Source organism: Poecilia formosa, unplaced genomic scaffold, assembly GCF_000485575.1.
Source record: "Poecilia formosa unplaced genomic scaffold, Poecilia_formosa-5.1.2 Scaffold269, whole genome shotgun sequence".
NCBI lineage: Eukaryota > Metazoa > Chordata > Actinopteri > Cyprinodontiformes > Poeciliidae > Poecilia > Poecilia formosa.
In genome coordinates, this window is record NW_006800208.1 from 635,116 (window position 1) to 641,718 (window position 6,603).

Consider the following 6,603-nt stretch of genomic DNA (forward strand, 5'->3'; position numbering starts at 1 on the left):
ACTGTTAATTAGAGTGAGTGCTCAGGCCGTGCGCTGGAAACGTGGCCAGACGGGACAGCTTTCAATTCTCAGAGCAACCCTAACCGTCCACCAGCCAGCCACCTACCAGGCACTCGGCCCTCATCCAAACACATCTTTCACACACTGCCGCCACAGTGTAATAATAACTAACTTTAGGTTGTACATTAAAGTTTTCATACTGAAATGTAGTGAGTAAATGTTAGTCAGGCTAATACTGACAGGCTACATACATATGGTACTAAAAGCTAACCTTAGCATACACTGGTGTTTGCATATTACATAGAGTATGTTACTGGAGATCAACATGCAAACTACAGCATTCTAGCTAACTTTGGCTTTAATACCAAGTCAATGTTAGTGAACATGCTAGCGATAGCTCAAATATGCATGGCAGCAGTGAAGCTGACCTTGGTGCGTTAGCTGAGTGTAGCATATACACTGTTATTTACATTCTGGAAGGAAGGAGTCAGTATGATAGTCATATCCCTCTCAATAGCATTACAGCTAATTTTGACATGAAAGCTGCAGTTAGCAGAATGAATGGAGAAAGACAATGTTAGTCGACATGCTAGTAATAGCATTGTAGCTGACCTTAGCATTTTAGCTAGTTTTATCTTACATATTAATGCTTGCATACTAAATGGAGTAAGTCAAGGACAGGCCACAATATATGGACAACATTTTAGCTAACTATAGCATTTTATCTAATTCTGGATATTTTCAGGAGATGCAACAAACACAAATAAAAACTATCCGTTGTTTTAAGCTGCTTAGGCTTTGACACTTAAACCTGAAGTCCACAAAACCTTTCTCAGCATCAGAACCGCTGATTCAGATCTGTCCAACACTTTTGGTAGGATCTTTTAAACTTCTTCAGAAATTTCAAGTTACTTCCTAAAACTGTTTCAGTCAACCTAGAAGTATCTGGTAGCTCACCACAAAGGTTGTACCCCACCAATTCCCTGTATGTCTTCAAAAAAAAAAAAAAAAAAAAAACATCCATCAAGAGACTTTGGAGCATCATTCCAACCTAAATTATTTTTTAACTAAATCTGTAATTCTCAAATGTGTCCTTAATCTCCTATTCTTTGTAGCACACTCCAGACAAACAGGAAGCAACTCAAAATCAAAGCAGGCTAGAAAACAAAAACAAAATGTAAAAAGTCCACAAAGCTGCATATCAGAGACAGAGCTGCATAAAATGACTAACACAGAAAGTAAGAAGACACCTTTTGAAGGCTTTTTAAGGGGATTAAAGCAAAAAACAAGAAAATTAGAAATTGATTTACTCAAAGGATCTCTGATTATCTGCCTTATGTGATGTCATCAGATGAATATGAAAACATGAGAGCTTGTTTACAATAAAATAAACAAGCTTGTATACCTACAGACGTCTCAAAATGTGTTGAACTGTTTGTCCCACTGCACTACAACACCATGTTTACATCCCCATTTGAAGGGGATGTAAACATGCCCTGTTTACATCCCCTTCGTTATCGTTAGCAACGATAACGAGATGTTGTCTGTGGGTGACAAACCCTATCTGAAGTGAGTCTGATCTTACAAAAAAAAAAAAAAACTGGCACACAGATATATATAATATCGGCCGAAAAAGCTCAATTCTGTATCCTGAGGAATTATATTAAACAGTTTTTATCTAACAGTTTATCCTTTTCTATCACACAAGGAAAACACCAGCTAGTTTAGAGGAAACTACCACTTTGTTATTCCACAGGAGAAACTATCTGTTAGTTTACATCCTAAACAGGGTTAGAACAAAAAAAAGGCAGCAAAAAGACTGGTGGGTTATTTGCAGGCTGTGAAAACGGAGGAGATCACAGCAGCAGACTGAGAGACATAAATAGGCAGAGTCGCTCATTCGCATCCAACGTCACACACTCCGGCTGCCACCCCTCACCCACCACTCAGTCCTGACTGTGAAGCCACATTCAAGTGGGCTGGAATCCCTCTGTTTACGCTGCTAAAAATAGATTTCACACACTGAGATGACGTGGCTTCTCGTGATGAGCCCCCCCCTCATGCCCTCTTCCCAGTTATTGGTATGCAGCTCTCAGCCGGCCTACATGCCAACTCTCCTCAGATCCATAGATCTAAAAGAGAGAGATGGGTGGATATATAAAAAAGGGAAGTTAATCAATACTATGACTCATTCTTTCTGTGGCGACCACTTCCTGACAGCATTCACTGAAGCAAACCGAATCATTTCGGGTCAATAATCAGCTCCATCTTCTACCACTCTGCCTCACACATCCGTGTGACTCCTCCATGCTAAAGAGAAGAGAACACGCCACTTCTCAAACCGTTTGACTGAACAAGAGAACAACAGCTTCAAAAGCCCTCACCGGTTACGTCTGATGCTTCAATATTTGCATTTGCCTTGCACTACATCATGTACACACGCCAGCTTCAGGGCCAAAAACGAGCATAAGTACCGATGACTCATCCTGCACACCAGGGCGTACGCTACCGGCAATTCTAATGGGAAAAGGACCAAGTTTCCCGCCTGGTCTTTTTTTGAAAGAATGAAAAGAAATGAAGGATGTGTCTCGTTTTTTCCAGCGGTAGCTTGGATGGGATTCTCCCAGGCTGTCAGGGAAAAGCCCTGGTATTACAGCTACAGATGATGTAGAGGAAAAAAGGGCGTGGTTCATGCCATCTTTGAATAGTCTAGGCTCATTCAGGAGCTTAACTTGTACATGAACAAGAGTGGTGAGCAATTACAGCTGCCTAAGGCTATGGCATTGGATACAATGCCACAGCCTTACATCTTTAGCCATTCTTCTTTGCAGTATCAGGTTGGATGGAGGCGTCTGTCAGTCATTTTCAGATCTGTCCAGAGCCGTTCAATCAGATTCAATTCTGGACTTTGGCTTGGCCGCTCCTTTGAGATCTCATGCCAGGAGTATTGGGTTGTTGTCTTGCTGACAAATTAACCGTTGCCCCAGTCAGAGGTCAAGATGCTCTGGAGCAGGTTTTTTATCAAGGATGTCTTTGTACAGTGACTAGTCTGTCAGTATCTGCTGCGGCAAAACAGCCGCATAGCACGATGCTGTCACCACTGTAGGGATAGTAATGATCGGGTGATGAGTTGTGACTGGTTTCCTTCAAACAAGACGCCAGGCATTCACATCCAAGTGTTCAGTCTTTGTCTCATCAGATCAGAGAATCTTGTTTCTCTTGGTCTGAGAGTCCTTTAGGTACATTTGGTAAAGATAGGGTGCCATTAGCTTTTAATTAAGGAGTGGCTTTTGTCTGGCCGGCCTATCATGCAGGCCAGACGATTGGCAGATCGCTGCAGAGCTGGTTGTCCTTCTGTAAGGTTCTCCTCTCTCTACAGAAGAACGTTGGAGCTCTGACAGAGCAACCATCGGGTTCTCGGTCACCTCCCTGACTAAGGCCCTCCCCTCCAGATCCTTCAGTTCAGACGGCTGGCCAGCTCCAGGAAGAGTCCTGCTGGTTTCAAACTTCTTCCACTGACCAATGATGAAGACCACTGAACTCACCGGGACCTTCAGAGCAGCAGAAACGTTTCTGGATCCTTTCCCAAATTTGTGCCTCAAGACAATCCCGTCCCAGAAGTCCACAGAAAAATCCCTTGATCTCCTGCATTGCCAGCTGTATAGACAGGTGTGTGCTTTTCCAAATCAAGACCAATCAGCTGTCTTTACCACAGGTGGACTCCGGTTTGGAAAAAAATGCTCAACCTAAAAAGCAACATTTTTAAAATACAACTATTTATTGCAAACACTCTGATATTAAGGTGGAATTATTCCGTTCTTCATCCACTTCCATTGGCTTGTCTGTTTCAATACCTACAGTAGGGTTAATCTTCTGCTGAACAGTACATAGACCACAAAACTACACAGATTGCCTTGCGGTGTATCAACCATTGCGAATTGCTGTGATTCCTAGCATTTCCCTGGCATTTGGGGCTTTCCAAGTATCGTGTATGTTTCCTGGAAAATTTTGGCTTCTCCGAAGCGTCTTCCTGAATAAGTTAAGAGGCCGTGTCGGATTACACAACCAATTTCTGCAATGTTTTCACCTTTAGATTCTAGTAACTTTAATGGCAGGAGTGTTGCAAGAGTCAGATGAAGTGACATGTTTCTAAGGAGTGATTAAAACAGAAAAATATTTCTATGATTTATTTGACAAGTAAATGTTTTATTACGTAGTTGCATAATAAAATGCATCCAGAAAGCAAACACAGTGCATCCTAAAATTGATTAATTTCTTTTTTTTTTTTTTTTCTAAAACATTTCAAACTCTTTGGTATGAAACTGAGCTCAGGTGGATCCTGTTTCCACCATGAAGTCAAATAAAGACTTTAGAAACTGGATTGCCCCAAAGCACAAATCTGGGGGAAAGACACAGAACTACTGAAGAGTTGAATGTCCAAATAAGCCAACATGGTCTTTACTATTAATAGTTAGTAAAAGTTTTAAATCACTAGAACCATCCCTAGATCAGGATGCTAGACCAAATTTTGCATCTTGGCCAAAGAGGTAACAAAGAACCCAATGGTCACTAAGGTGGAACTCCAACGTTCTCCTGTGGAGACAGAAGCACCTTGAAGGCTAACGATTGCTAATGTAATCCAACGAGCAGAGCGTTTTGGTAGAGCGGTCAGATAGATCTAATAGTCAACTTGAATTTTGCAGAAACACATCTCAGAAAAGGATCCCCAACTCCTGTCCTGCAACCCTTATGTGCATCGTCAAATGACTGAGGTATCTCCCAACATGTCTTTGCACTTTGGCTTTACACAGTTTGGCTAATTTTTCCAACACTATGACCCAGAGCACACAGAAAGATAACAAATGAGTAGTTTCAGGAGCAGTGTGAACGTCTTTCCGTGGTCCAATCAGAGCCCAGACTTAAATTTAATTGATCATCCATGGAGAGACCTAAAAGTGGCCGTCTACTGCACAGACAACAGCATTCAACCACAGAAATACATAATTTTTCCAGTGGCTCTCACAAGTCTACACATCTCAGTTAGAACTTTAGTTTCCCAACACTTAAAACAAATTAAGGCCAGATTAAAGCATTTAATCTTTTAATGTGCACTATTCAGCTGAAACCCCCCCAACAACATTTAAATGGTTCAGAAGAAGCATCCCAGATCCAGACAACTGAGCACTATTATGATAAAAAAAAAAAATCATCAACCACTAAAGTAAAACCTTCAAAGTTGCACACAAAAGCCCAAAAGAGGCGTTGAAACATCTCCTTATATTCCCTCAGATCCGCAGCAGTGCAGTCATCTGCAGCTGCAGGTCAGCCAGATTTCTGAACTCTCCACCGGTCAGCTGCTTTGTTGTGCTCACCATGTGACCAACGCTGCCACAAATAAGCGCCTAACCAGTGAATAGCAGCGTCCGTATTATGCTCCTAATTAAAGAGAGACATCAGAGGTTGATTAGCAGTGAAAAGGGCTGTGTTAAAGTAAGACCACCAACCTACAGGAAGCTCCCCGGCGCTCGGCCGGTCACGTCGAGAGGACGAACCTGCTGCCAGGTGATGTTTGTATCCAACAGTGGAAGTTGCGCATCCTGCTGCTGCCGCTGCCGCCTCCCCGCAGCGTTCTGTCCCCGTGGTTCGTGTCCGCCTGTCGCGGCCTCACCGCCTCCTCCACCGCGGCGCCCAGCTGCTCTGTCCGGGTATCCGTCTCGGCGCTGCGCCCTAAGAACCGGCCGAAGATAACCTGATATTTACACCGTCACAGCTAAACGCAGGATCTGCCGCCTCCTGTAAGAGAAGGGAAGAGCGCCCCCTGCTGACACACGGGCGTATGTTTGTGAAGCCATCCTGCAGTGTAAAAACATTCCGTACAAAAAAAATCAGCTCATTCTTTAATATGCAGTAATATTAGCCAATATATTAAAATAATACATATATTACTAGATTAACAGCTGTTAATCTAGTAATATATATTGTGAAGAGAAAACGTTTACTTTTTAAATGCATATATTAAAAGTTTGTTAGCACAGGTACTTTATTTAGAAATGGTTATTTTTGAGGAATACACTGTTTAGTGGTCATTTCATAAGTGTTATTTCAGTTTATTAATATGTTTTAACTGTTTTGATGGGCTGACTTCATGTCAGGCCATAAGGCAGACTGCAGACAAATCCTGTTCAATTAAATTGACAATTTGCTCAAGCGTTATGTGTGACCAGAGGTAGGTACTGGTAATTACTTGAGTAACTTTTGTGAACAATATTTAAGAGAAATTATTTTGTGTATATAGAAAATGTTTTAGGTCTTTGAGTTCAGCTCATGAAAAATGGGAGCAAAAACAAAAGTGCTACGTTCATATTTTTGTTCAGTGCATGTTAAAAGATGAAATATTGTCCTTTTTTAATTTTGATTAATTTTTGTCTTGTACCCCCTTGAAGAAACCCTGTTTAGCAAAGTAGCCAATAATGGGTTACAACGTACTCACAATTCATTGCTAAAGTAAATTTGTGTAGGTCACTGGGCCCCAGTTGGCCCCCATCTAGAACAGCCCATGCCTCAACCTGGAGATGGCGCTTTGACAATAGTAATGTATCATTC